General features: G+C 39.3%; 1 protein-coding gene across 3 annotated transcripts in view; it reads right to left on the minus strand.

Annotated features, from left to right (window-relative positions):
- Positions 1-14,556, minus strand: part of LOC126986591 (dipeptidase 1-like) — a 337,773-nt gene that overhangs the window by 36,291 nt on the left and 286,926 nt on the right. The gene's annotated exons all lie outside the window — the stretch shown is intronic.

Raw genomic sequence — 14,556 nt, forward strand, 5'->3', positions numbered from 1 at the left:
TCTTTCATTCTTCATTTTGTCAAGTTTTCCGTCACCTTCTTCGTGTAATCTTTATCCTCTTAACTTTTATTTTCTTTTTCCTCACTGTCATTTTATTCAATTTCCGCTATCCCTTTCTTTCTATCTTACTTTCTCTTATATCCCTTCTTTACCCTGTCTTCCTCCTCCTCCTCTCTTTCTCCTTCAAATTATTTTCTCTCGTCAACTTTGTCCAGCGATTTTTTTCTTATTTTTCTTGAATTTTCTTCGTATCCTCCAAACTTTATTTTCCTTTCCTTTCCCCAGTCTCTTGTTTTTTTCGTTTCCTTCTCCTTTTATCTTCTTTTCTCTTATCCACCATCTTTACCCTGTTCCTCTCATCCTCCCCTCCTTCTTTTCCTAATTGTTTCCTCACCAACTTCGTCAAGTGATCTATTTTTGTTTTTCCTTTTATTTTCTTCCCTCCTTCACCTCAAGTCTTCTCCTCCTCCTCACTTCTTTCCTTCTCCGCTTTCTCCTCCTTTTCCTCTTTCTTACATCTCGTTTCTCCGTTTTTATCTTCTCCATTTTCTCATCCTTCCCCTTTTCGTAATTTTCCTTCCCTCTTTTTTAATCTACCGTCATCCTCTTTATTTTTTTCTCTTTCCCCTCCTTTCTTAAGCCCTTTCTATCCCTATGTTCTTTTATTCTCTTTTAATCTCTCTCTTTTTCCTTTATTTTTTTATGCTTGATATTTTGCATTTTTTCCATTTTTCTCTCTCTTCCTCCCTTTCGCCTTTTCCATATCTTCCTTTCTTTATTTATTTTACTTCAGTTTCTCTTCCTTCCGTTCATTCTCGTGTTTGATTTGAACCTTCAATCTTCCTTCTATTTTATCCTTACTTCTTTTTATCATCCTCTGTTTATTTTTATTGTTTTATTTGACTTTTTTTTTCCTCCTTTTCCTTCTCATCATAATCTTTCTCTTCTGCCTTTCTTCCATTACCTCCTTACTCTCCTTTATCCGTCCTTTCTTTTCCTCTTCCTCGATTAACTTCTTCATTCTCAGATTTTCTTTATTATTTCTATCCATCTTTATCATTCTAGACTTTCTCATCTCCTTCCCTTTACTTATCCTTCCATTATTCTATCTCCACCCTTTCTCATCTCCTTTCCCTTCTTCTATCTTCCTTTCCCTTCCCTTTGACCTCATAAATAACATTCTTTTTTTTTCTCTTCTTCCAATTACTTTCCTTCATTTTATCTTTACATTTCTTTTCGTCAAATTTGCTTCCTTTCTCCTATCTATCTTCTTCCTTTCCTTTCTTCTATTATATAACTGTTCATCTTACCGCATCTTCACCAATTCAATTATTCTATCTTTATCTTTCTCTTCTCTTTCATCACTCTGTCCCTATCTCATCTTTAGTTCACCTTATTTTCCATATTATTTTCTTTACCCTTCTCTCTTCATCCCCCTCCTCCTCCTTCTCCACCTCCTGACCTTCTTCCCTTCTTTTATCTTCCTCCCCTTTGTCTTTCAGCTCGTAAATCACTCCCTCCGTCTCCTCCTTCCTTCCTCTCCTCCCCTAAAGTTGCTTCTCTAAATTCCCACAAGTTTGACGTAAAATATTCGTGTTGTCGAAGTCTTGGGCGTCTCTTACAAGCGACGCGGCCCTAATTAATCTGATTTATATTGTTTTTCACGTGAGCGAGATGAGTCACGTTTGAGATGAGGGATGCTGAGTGTGTGTGTGTGTGTGTGTGTGTGTGTGTGTGTGTGTGTGTGTGTGTGTGTGTGTGTGTGTGTGTTTATCCTCTTGTTTGTTTGCCTATTTCTGTTTCTCTCTGTCTGTTTATCTGTCAGTCTGTCTGTATGTCTGTATTTTTAATATGTTCTCTGTCTATTTGTGTGTCTGTCTGTCTATTTGCTGGCTAATCTGTATACTTTTCTGTCTGCGTCAATGTCTGTATGTCTTTCTCTGTCTGTTTGTCTGTCTATCTGTCTATGTGCTGGCTAATCTGCATACTTTTCTGTCTGTGTCAATGTCTGTATGTCTTTCTCTGTCTGTTTGTCTGTCTGTCTGTCTATTTGCTGGCTAATCTGTATACTTTTCTGTCTGTGTCAATGTCTGTATGTCTTTCTCTGTCTGTCTGTCTGTCTAACTGTCTATTTGCTGGCATATCTGTATACTTTTCTGTCTGTGTCAATGTCTGTATGTCTTTCTCTGTCTGTCTGTCTGTCTATCTGTCTATGTGCTGGCTAATCTGCATACTTTTCTGTCTGTGTCAATGTCTGTATGTCTTTCTCTGTCTGTCTGTCTGTCTGTTTGTCTGTCTATCTGTCTATGTGCTGGCTAATCTGCATACTTTTCTGTCTGTGTCAATGTCTGTATGTCTTTCTCTGTCTGTCTGTCTGTCTGTCTGTCTGTCTATCTGTCTATGTGCTGGCTAATCTGCATACTTTTCTGTCTGTGTCAATGTCTGTATGTCTTTCTCTGTCTGTCTGTCTGTCTGTCTGTTTGTCCACCATCACTTTGCTAACTTTCCTGCTTAACTTTTACTTAGCTGACTTAATTAAGATGCAAACAATGGCCCGGTATTGCATCTTTCCCCTCCCTTCCCTTCCCTTCATTTCCCTCAGTTTCCTTCCTTGCCATTCCTTTTTTATTGTTTCCCTTATCTTCCCATTAACCTGGTTTTCTATATATTCCATTATGATTCTTTACTTTCACTCCTTTTCTTTCCTAACTTAAAATTTTCACTCCATTTCCCTTCCCTTTCCTTTCTTTAATTTTTTTTCACTAATTGTCCCTGCCTTTTCCTTTATTTCCTTTTCCTTTTCCTTCCTTTCCTTTCCCTCACCTTTCCTTTCTTTTATTTTCCTTCACTTATTGTCCCTCCTTTTCCCTTTCTTTCCTTTTCCTTTTCCTTCCCTACTCTCCTTTTCATTTCTCTTACCTTTCCTTTCTTTCATTTTTTTAAATTTCTTGTTCCTCCCTTTCCCGTTCTTTCCTTTTCCTTTTCCTACCCTACCCTCCTTTTCCTTCCTTCCTTTCCCTTTCTTTCCTTTTCCTTTTCCTACCCTACCCTCATTTTCCTTTCCCTTACCTGTCCTTTCTTTTATTTTCCTTCACTTATCGTCCCTCCTTTTCCCTTTCTTTCCTTTTCCTTTTCCTACTCTACCCTCCTTTTCCTTCCCTTTCCTGCCCTTATTCTTCGTCCTCCTTTCCTTTTCTCCCTTTTCCCTTCCTCTCGTTGCATTACTCTTTCTTATCTGCCCTTTCTTTCCCTTTCAACTCCTTTCCTTCCCTTCCTTTCCTTTTTTTGTCCTTAATATTTCCTTCCTTTCCCTTCCTTACATTTTCCCTCCCTTCCTTTCCAATCCCTTCTCTTCCCTTCAATGTCCTTCCCTTCCCTTCCTTTCCCTTCCCCTCCAATCCCTTCACTTCCCTTCAATGCCCATCTCTTCTCTTCCCTTCCCTTCCCTTTCTCTGCGCGCCAAAATTTGGGATAAGAAGGAAACTTTCTTGAGTAAAAAAAGAAAAGAAAAGACAGAACTCTCAGCTGACTTGAGGAGGAAACGGTGACTCATTTGGCGGACGAGGAGGAGGAGGAAGAGGAGGAGGAGGAGGAGGAGGAGGAGGAGGAGAGTATGAGTAAGTTTTTGTGTTAAATGTCTAAGTTGCATCCAATTACTGAGAGTAGACGATGTTAAGGAGGAGGAGGAAGAGGAGGAGGAGGAGGAGGAGGAGCAGAAAGTGTTGGAAAAGGAGGAGGTGGAGAAGAAGAAGAAGAAGAAGAAGAAGAAGAAGAAAGAAAAAGAAAAAGAAAAAGAAAAAGAAGAAGAAGGAGGAGGAGTAGGAGTAGGAGGAGGAGGAGGAGAAGAAGAAGAAGAAGAAGATAAAGAAGAAGAAAAAGAAAAAGAAGAGAAAAAAGAAAAAAAAAGAAAAAACAACGAAACATTACTACAACAACAACAACAACAAAACTAACCAACAAAAAACAAACAAACAAGAAAACTAATCAAGAAAGAAGAAAAAAAAGAAAAACAGGTAAATAAAAACTAAGTGAATTGAGGAGAAAAAAAAGAGGAAAAAAAGAGGAAAAAAAGGAAGCGTGTCTCCAAGGCCACTTAACCCTTCCCTCTCCCTTTACTCTCCCTTTTTTTCTCTCCGTAGGGACGTGAAGGGAACAACAGAAAGATGAAGGAGAAGGAGGAGGAGGAGGAGGAGGAGGAGGGAGAGAACGTGAAAGAAGGAAGAGAAAAATGAAGAGGGGGTGGAGAAATGAATGAGTGAACAGTAGGAGGAGGAGAGAGAGAAGAGGAGGAGGAGGAGGAAGAGGAGAGAGGGGAAGAGAGAAGCGATGGGAGGTTAAAGTAAAGAGGATTAAAAGGGCGAGAGAGTATTTGGTTGTGAAAGGTTGACTGACTGACTGACTGAGTGGCTGACAAACTTAAGAAATAACTAAATGACTACCGAACTGACTATCTGACTAACTAACTGACTAACTAATTGACTGACTGACTGACTGACAAACATACATGACTACCGAACTGACTATCTGACTAACTAACTGACTGACTGACTGACTGGCTGAGAGACTGACTAATTGACTGATTGAATTACTGACTGACTGACTGACTGACTAAACAACTAACCGATTGATGGACTAACTGAACAACTAAATGGTTGACTAACTGACTCACTTGATTGAGTGATTGAGTGAGTGAAGAAAGAAAGAAAGAAAGAAAGAAAGAAAGAAAGAAATTAAGGAAGGAAGGAAGGAAGGAAGGAAAAAAGGAAGGATTGTGTTAATATATATGTGAATGAATAAATGAGTAAGTGAATCAGTGAGTGAGTGAGTGAGTGGGTGAGTGGAGTGGATGGATGGATGCGTGAGTGGATGAGTGAGTCAGTGGATGGGTGAGTGGATGAATGAGTGAGTAGATGGGTGAGTTAGTGAGTGACTGACTGGCTGAGTGACTGACTGACGGAGTGAGTGTGAGTGGATGAGTGTGTGTGTGCGTGTGCGTGCGTGTGTTGGTGCGGTGAGAACAGGCCCAACAAAGCGTGAGGTAACAAGATTAAACTATTGATGAAATTAATATAGAACGCTAATGAATGAACCGATATGGCGTTATGTTCCTGTTTCCGTGTGTGTGTGTGTGTGTGTGTGTGTGTGTGTGTGTGTGTGTGTGTGTGTGTGTGTGTGTGTGTGTGTGTGTGTGTGTGTGTGTGTGTGTGTGTGTGTGTGTGTGTGTGTGTGTGTGTGTGTGAATTCTTTTTAGTATATTAGTTTTATTTTCCTCCATTTCATTCATCTCTGTATTTTTTTTTATATATTCACCTATTAACTAATTTTCCTATTTATTCTCTTTCGTTTCTCTAATGTCTCCTGTTTCTCTTAATGACTCTTGTGTTTATTCTACTTCGATTGCCAGTTTTCTTTCTTATCTATTTCATTTTGCATTATCTTATCTGTGTTGTCAGAGTCGTTGTTATGAGATCCTTCTGTTCCCTTTCTTTATCCGACGTACTCCATCCATTCCCTTACTAAGATACGACGGGAGTTACCAATCGTAAAACCAGCGATATCTAGTAAAATGTTTCTCATCTCAACATACTTCACTTCCAGTCATTTCTATCTCGGTCTGTTCGCGCCATGCTATTACTGAGAGGAAACTGATATGTTGGGTGTTGTCATTAATCCGTAAAAAGGTGTTTATAGAAGGCTGGTCGAGAACGAGGTAAGGCTTGTTAATATTGATGGAACTGATCTTGCTTGTGAAATGGTAGTAAGCTCTATATGCCGTTTTTTTTTTTTTTAACAACAAAGGAGGCAGCTCAAGGGCACACAAAAAAAGAAAACAATAATAAAAAAAAGCCCGCTACCCGCTGCTCCTAAAAAAGAAAGAGAGTTGATCAAATTCCTCTAGAGACGTTTTAATATGAATAGAATTAAGACCGATAGAATATAAATAAACAATCTCTCTTGACTCCCTTTTCCATCGTCTCATATAACACTACATTACATAGACCAAATTCGTATATAGAGTCGAGTTAATGGGATTGAAATTAAAACCGATGGAAAATAAAGAAATTACCACCACCGACAATCTTTTTAATTCTACGATCTTCTTAAAGGAAACCACAATACTTAAAACAAATTCTTATATAGAGTCGAGTTAATGGGATTGAAATTAAAACCGATGGAAAATAAAGAAATTACCACCATCGACAATCTTTTTAATTCTACGATCTTCTTAAAGGAAACCACAATACTTAAAACAAATTCGTATATAGAGTCGAGTAAATGGGATTGAAATTAAAACCGATGAAAAATAAAGAAATTACCACCATCGACAGTCTTTTTAATTCTACGATCTTCTTAAAGGAAACTACAATACTTAAAACAAATTCTTATATAGAGTCGAGTTAATGGGATTGAAATTAAAACCGATGGAAAATAAAGAAATTACCACCATCGACAATCTTTTTAATTCTACGATCTTCTTAAAGGAAACCACAATACTTAAAACAAATTCTTATATAGAGTCGAGTTAATGGGATTGAAATTAAAACCGATGGAAAATAAAGAAATTACCACCATCGGCAATCTTTTTAATTCTACGATCTTCTTAAAGGAAACCACAATACTTAAAACACTTTCTTATATAGAGTCGAGTTAATGGGATTGAAATTAAAACCGATGGAAAGTAAAGAAATTACCACCACCGACAATGTTTTTAATTCTACGATCTTCTTAAAGGAAACCACAATACTTAAAACAAATTCTTATATAGAGTCGAGTTAATGGAATTGAAATTAAAACCGATGGAAAATAAAGAAATTACCATCGACAATCTTTTTAATTCTACGATCTTCTTAAAGGAAACTACAATACTTATAACAAATTCTTATATAGAGTCGAGTTAATGGGATCGAAATTAAAACCGATGGAAAATAAAGACATTACCACCACCGACAATCTTATTAATTCTACAATCTTCTTAAAGGAAACTACAATACTTAAAACAAATTCTTATATAGAGTCGAGTTAATGGGATTGAAATTAAAACCGATGGAAAATAAAGAAATTACCGCCATCGACAGTCTTTTTAATTCTACGATCTTCTTAAAGGAAACCACAATACTTAAAACAAATTCTTATATAGAGTCGAGTTAATGGGATTGAAATTAAAACCGATGGAAAATAAAGCAATTATCACCACCGACAATCTTATTAATTCTACGATCTTCTTAAAGGAAACCACAATACTTAAAACAAATTCGTATATAGAGTCGAGTAAAGGGAATTGAAATTAAAACCGATGGAAAATAAAGAAATTACCACCATCGACAATCTTTTTAATTCTACGATCTTCTTAAAGGAAACCACAATACTTAAAACAAATTCTTATATAGAGTCGAGTTAATGGGATTGAAATTAAAACCGATGGAAAATAAAGAAATTACCACCATCGACAAACTTTTTAATTCTACGATCTTCTTAAAGGAAACCACAATACTTAAAACAAATTCGTGTAAAGAGTCGTGTGAATAAGATTAGAATTTAAATATTTCCGAAAACAAAACAAATAACCTCGATTCATTTTTATTTTTCGTTCCTTATAAATAAAATTACAATACTTCCCCTGCAATTTATTCCTTGTCTCTTTTTTTCTTTATACGAACGAATACGTAATCTGGCTTTTCACATTTTTTTACAAGTCAATAAAATGGGGCTGTAAAATGAGAAAAAGCAGGCTCCTCATTTCTCAGTGATTTCATTTCCTATTTTGAGTTGATTTTCAGATGTAATTCCTTTTTTTCTTCCTCGCCTCCTTTTCTCCTCAACTTTCCATCATTTTCTCTAATTGCTTCTTCTTTCCCTTTTGATTCTATGTTCTTAATTTTCTTCTCTCTCTTTATTCAATTATTTTCCATTTCTGTTTCGAGTTGATTTTTAGATGTAATTTATTTTTTTCTTCCTTCCCTTCTCCTTCTCTTTCCATCATTTTCTCTAATTGCTTCTTCTTTCCCTTTTGATTCTATGTTCTTAATTTTCTTCTCTCTCTTTATTCAATTATTTTCCATTTCTGTTTAGAGTTGATTTTCAGATGTAATTTCTTTTTTTCTTCCTCCCCTCCTCTTCCTCTCCTTCTCTTTCCATCCATTTCTCTAATTGCTTGTTTCTTCTTCTGGTTTTATTCAATGTTCTTAATTCTCTCCTGTTTCTTTATTCAATTATTTCCCTCTTCTCTCCCTCTCTGTCTCACTCCTTTGATCATTTTTTTCCTCTTTTCCTCTTTTCCTTTCCTTCAGTTTCCATTTCCATCGTCTCCTTCCTCCATCTTTTCTTTTAGTTATATTTCATTTTTATTTTGATCCTCCTACCCCATCAGTTGGCAACACTTTCCCTTTATTCACCCACGCTGCAGTATTACCAACGCGTTCTGCCCACCAAAGGAAAATCACGGAATAAATTGAAAAGTGGAGTCTACGAAAATCTAAGGTCTCTCTCTCCCTCTTTTATATCCTTCTTTTTTGGGGGGTTTCCGTGTTGGACATTTTCTGCCTAATTTGGTGAATAGCTTTGTCAGACGATTTCTTATGCAATGTTCCGTGGCCAGTTTTTTTTTTCCTTACTTCCTTTCCTCCTTCTCTCCCTTCCTCCATCCCTCCCTCTCACAGTATCAGTTCTCTCCTCCTTCTGCTTCTCCCTCTCCCTCATTTCTTCCCCTTGAACATTATCTCAATTCTTGTCTTCTCCCTTTTAACCTTTTCCTTCCCTTCCTTCCTCCATCTCCATTTCCCTCCCTCTTTCCTTTCCTTCCCATTCCCTCCCTCTCCAAATATCAATGTTCTCCTCCCTCCTTCTACTTCTCCCTCGCCCTCCTTCCTTCTCTTAAACATGGTCTCCATTCCTGTCTTCTCCCTCTTAACTTCTTCCTTCCCTTCCTTCCCTCTCTGTCAAAATATCAATGTTCTCCTTCTTCTATTTCCCCCTCGCCCTCTTTCCTTACCTCTAATATCTCCTTTCCCGTCCTCTCCCTTACATCTTTTCCTTCCTTTCCTTCTCTTCCCTTCCGATATTACTTTCTTTTCTGTCTCAGTCATTCTATTCTCTGCATTCTTTTCCTCCATTTTCCTCTCTCCCCTTCTACATTATTCCGGTCAATTCCTCCATTCTCTCCCCCTTTTTCCTCTCCTTCCCCTCGCCTCGCCTCGCCTGCCTCAACCTAACCGTACCATGTCCTTCTAATCTTGTTTTTCCCTCACCCAGGCTCCTTTTTTTTTAAGTTTCCTTGTTCCAGTGACATCTTTTGGCTCATGTCCTAGGAAGTTGTTTCTAATCTTCTTTTTTCTCTTCCTGCTCCTCCTCCTCCTCCTCCTACTGTTACTGCTTGTTCTCTTCCTCCTCCTCCTTCTCCTACTTTTCCTTTTCCTTCTTTTCCTCTCTCTCATTCCCCTCCTTCTCCTCCTCATCTTCCCACTGAATTTTTCCTCCTCTTCAGTTTTCCGTCTTTGATTTTTGTCTTCTTGATCTTGTTCTTGTTCTTCTTTACTTTTTAATCATATCGTATTGGTTCCTCTCCTCCTTTGTCTTCCTATTCCTCTTCTCTTCTTTGCCTTCTTCCCCCTCTCTACCTCTGTTCTTTGTCCTGACTCATGTTCTTCTTTTTAACCCTACGACAATTTGCTTCCTTTTATCCATTCCAAAAGCAACGGCAGCCTCTCTGAACTGTTTAACTATCTTCCGCTTTCGTTCAGTTCACCATAATTCACTTTCAATGGCTTTTATCCTGCATACTTACGCCTTACTCTCACTAACATGGAAAATGAAGGCGTTGGTTGGAGCCATTAACCCGCAAAAGAGTGGTTCATGGAAAGCTCGTATAAGGAACGGGGTTAAGCATACTGAGGTTGTTGGAACTGACGTCAAGGGAAGGGTTGAGGAAGGGAGAGCTTATGGTACGGGAGTGGGTTTGTGTGATTGCCTATGTGTGTGTGTGTGTGTGTGTGTGTGTGTGTGTGTGTGTGTGTGTGTGTGTGTGTGTGTGTGTCTTTTTTATCGCATTTTGCTTTTCTTTTCCTTTATCTCCCTTTTCATTTTATTTATTTATTCTCTTTTCTCTCTTTTTCTCCCTCTCCCTCTCTCTCTCTCTCTCTCTCTCTCTCTCTCTCTCTCTCTCTCTCTCCCCAACAAATTGTAACATATCTTTCCAAAACGAATTAGTAGAAACGATGAAAATAAGCAAAATGGACACACACACACACACACACACACACACACACACACACACACACACACACACACACACACACACACACACACACACACACGAGGGTTAGTTACTACAAAAATATTCGTGAACCCAACGGAATATAAAATCGTAATGGCCAATAACAAGAGTTTATTAGCGTCTTAATCTTTACTGCTATGGCTGGCCCGCGCATCCCTCACCTACCTTACCCCCCCTCCCTTATTGTGAAACCAATAAAATAAAATCGTAAAATATAATAACACAAGTTTGTTTAATCTTTTCTTCTTACTGCTATGGCTGGCCATGATCCCCACCTACCTTTACCCCCCTCCCTTTCTTCCCTTAATCCCTTTTCTTTTTCCTTCTTCCCTTTTCGACTTTTATTTTGACCCTGTTTTGTGAGTCCCTTTTCCGGTTTTCTTTCCTCGTCTTTTCTTTCTCCATCCTTCTCCTTTCTTTCCCTTTCCTTTTTTTTTCCCTTTTTTTTTACCTTTTTTGTCTCTATTTTTTGAGTCGCTTTTCTCTCATCGTCTTCTCTTTCTCTCTTTTCCTTTTCCATTCTTTTCCAGTGATTCTTTCCCTTTTTATCATATTCTGTTAATTTTCTTCTTTCTCTTTATTCAAATTTTTTCCCTCTTTTCCCTCTGTCTTACTTCTTTTATTATGTTTTCTTATTTTCTACTCTTTTCTTTTCCTTCTGTTCCTATTTCCATTGTCTCCTTCCTCCAACTTTTCTTCTTTTTCTTTCCTCTTCTCTGCACTCCCCTTTCCCTTTGCCATTTTCTTCCTGTTTTCCTCCCCTCCTTCTCCTTTCCTTCTTCCTTTCCTCCTCCTTTTAAATTCATCTTCTTCCTTTTCTCTTCTTTTCCTCTATTTGTTCTCTCCCTTTTCCCTCTTTCCTTCCCTCATTTTAATACACCACTGATATCCTCCTCGTGCTTCTCCTGTAACTCCCAACCCGAATCCTCAACAGAATCACCTTATCCTCACCGCCCCTGATAATCCCCTTAAACCACTCCCGGCTGTGCTCAGGTCACCGTGTCCTCTGTGACTTCGTGAGGAGTTCGCTGGCTGTGTTATTGATACAGTGTTAGTGCTGTGCTTCGTATATCAACTGTGAGGAGGGGGAAAGTAAGGCAGGAAGGGATAAGGGAAGGGAAAAAGATATAGAGGTCGGGAGATACAGAAGGAAAACGACAGGTGTGGCTAAGTGAAAGTAAAGGAAAGTAAGAAAAGAAGGGAAAAGGGAAGGAAATTGTAATAGCTAAGTTACATTGCGAGGAAAAAAGTGTTAGTTAAGACTTACCAAAACCAAAGAAGAGATGGAGTTAAAGAGATGAAGAGAAGGGTAAGAGGGGAAGGGGGAGGGAAAAAAAGACATGGAAGAAAGAGAGTTGATGAAAAAGAAGAAAGGAGAGAGTTGAGGAAGAAGAGAGGGAAGATTAGAACTTTTAAGAGGAAGACAAATAAAACGAAGAATTTCATAACTGGAAAGAGGAGGAGGAGGAGGAGGAGGAGGAGGAGAATTAGAAGGAGGAACAAGCAGAGGAGAAAGGAGAAGGAGGAGGAGGAAAAGTGGAGAGCCGGCAAGAGGAAAGCGTAAGAGACAAAAAGGAAGAGATTAAAGAGGGAGTGTGGGAGGGGAGAGGGAAGGAACGTTGAGAAAGGAAACAGAGAGAGAGAGAGAGAAAGAGAGTTCGTGGAAAGAAGAGGAGGAGGAGAGTTTAAAAGGGAAGGGGAAAGGGAAACGAAAAAACTGTAAATAAAGGAGAATAAAAGCAAGGAGAGAGAGAGAGAGAGACACAAGGGAAGGAGACAGAAGGAAATGAAAGGTGAATCGAAAAAAGAGAAAAAGATAGAGAGGTTAAAAGGAAAGGGGAAAGAGAAACGGGGAAAAAACTGTAAATAAAGGAGAACAAAAGCAAGGAGAGAGAGAGAGAGAGAGGGAGGGGAAGAGAGAGAGGGAGAGAGAGACACAAGGAAAGAAGATGAAGGAAGAGAAAGGTGAATCGAAAAAAAGAGAAGATAGACAGGTTAAAAGGAAAGGGGAAAGAGAAACGGGGAAAAAAACTGTAAATAAAGGAGAACAAAAGCAAGGAGAGAGAGAGACGGAGGGGAAGAGAGAGATAGTTGGAGAGAGACAAGGGAAGGAGATGAAGAAAGAGAAAGATTGGAAGCAAAAAATAAAGAAGGAAGAGAGTGTTTTTTTCCCCTTGAGCAGCCTCCATAAATATATAACAGACATGCAAAAAGAGTTGGGTAGAGAGTTGGAATCCAAGGCAAGGGGTTAATTAAGGTCACTAGGAACACACAGCTCGCGTAGCACACTTAGAATTTTATAACCAAGTGTGTCGACTCCTTGCCTTGGTCCTGATACTAACTTCTCTACTCCCAAAGACAAACATTGATAGGAGTCACTCATTCACTCCGCTGCCTGCACCTGACTCCCTACTTCAACACTTCCTTACCTGCCTCGTCCTTACCTCTTCCTACCTAGCTCTTAGTATTTTTTTTCTTCTCTCCTTACTTTGGTGTAATCATTTCTAGCTTGTCTATATCCTTCCCTATTTATGTCATTCTTTCTCTGTTTTAAGTTTCTCATTATTTTATCTTCCCTTTTTCTCTTTTTTTCTTCCCTCTTTCCTTTAACACGTAATACGGTACCCACTTTACAACACCTTCATTGTAAGTTTTAAGGAAGGGGTCATATTTTTCCTGTACTTTTTTTCAGCTCTTTCATTTCTGACCAATATATTTATCTATTTATTTTGCAACAAAGGAGACAGCTCAAGGGCACACAAAAAAGGAAACAATAATAGAAAAAAAGCCCGCTACTCGCTGCTCCTAAAAAAAAAAAGAATCACTAGAGGTGGCCGAAAGAGAGGACGGTTCTGAGGTTATGCTGACAACAAGGTTCGCAAATCACTATTCCCCAGTTTTAGATCAGTAAGCTTTCTTCCCCTTGTAAATTGGACATATATTTATCTATCTTCCTCCCTTCTCCCTTCTGTTTACCTGCAACAATGAACTATCAATCAATCAGTTAATCTTCCCCCTCACTGGTAAATACGACACGCTTCCAGTCACCAGTTTGATCCCTTAAGTAACAGAGTCCATCCCTAGAGTTTGGCATTACCCGGTTATACTCTGGTCCTCCTGTTGCTCTCTTCCACCTCTGTTACCTAATTATCCTCCTCCTTCCTTGCTTCATCATCTACTCTCAACGACTTTTTTGTTTGAGTGCTTTTTTGTTTGAGGGCTTTTTTTGATAGAGGGCTCTTTGTTTTCTCTCTCTCTCTCTCTCTCTCTTTTTTTTTTTCCCCTTTGAGCAGCTTCCTTTGATGTAAAAAAAAATGTCGTACTTAGCGTCTCTTCCTTCCTCTTTGTCTCTCCTATTTCTTCCTACTTTCCTACTAATTCACCTTTACTCTCTTTTTTCTCTCCTCCTTCCTCAATTACTCATTACCTCGCCGTACGCTACTTTCTGTCAAACGCTTTTCTCCTTTGATGTAAAAAAAAGACATATATTTAGTGTCTCGTCCTTACTCCTCTTTCTCTCCTATTTCTTCCTCCTTAGCTACTAATTCATCTTTACTTTCTTTCTCTCCTCCTTCCTTCATTACTCATTACCTCGCCGTACCCTCCTCTCTTGCTTACTTCTTTCTCATTACTCATCACCTCACTTTTACTCTCCTTTCCCTTCCATTTCTCTATCCTTGCCCATCCTCCCACTCTCACTTTTTATCCCCCTCCTATCTCCCTTATCTAACTTTCCCTTCCTAGCTAGATTTCACCTTCTTTAATTAACCTCTTCCCCTTTGCTTCATACTCCTTACCTTACCTTCAACTTCCCCCTCCACCCTTCTACCCCATCATCTACCCCAGCACACCCCTTCAACTCCCCTTCCTTCCAAAGATTTGCTCCCCAGTACGCCATCCCTCCCAACAGCATCCCCCTCCCCCACAACGCCCATACCCCAACATTCCCCATTCCCATTCTTTCCCCCTAACGCCCATACCCCAACATCCCCCATTCTCATCCCCCTCTCCATCTCCTATCTCCTAACATCCTCCCCTTCCACCCATCACCCATACCCCCTCACCCCCACCACCCCACCCACCTCCTCTATCAACCTCCTCTCCTCCCCCCCCCCCCTCCCCAACCCCCAACATCCCCATCCCAACCTACTCCCCCCATTCCTCCTCTTCTCTAACACCATCCTCTTCTCTCCAACACCCCATCTCCATCAACACCACCCATATAACACCCCTCTACTTCCCCTCCCTCCAAAATCCTTCCCCCTTCATCCCTCCCCCCCCAGAAA

Source organism: Eriocheir sinensis, chromosome 62 (assembly GCF_024679095.1).
Source record: "Eriocheir sinensis breed Jianghai 21 chromosome 62, ASM2467909v1, whole genome shotgun sequence".
Taxonomy (NCBI): Eukaryota; Metazoa; Arthropoda; class Malacostraca; order Decapoda; family Varunidae; genus Eriocheir; species Eriocheir sinensis.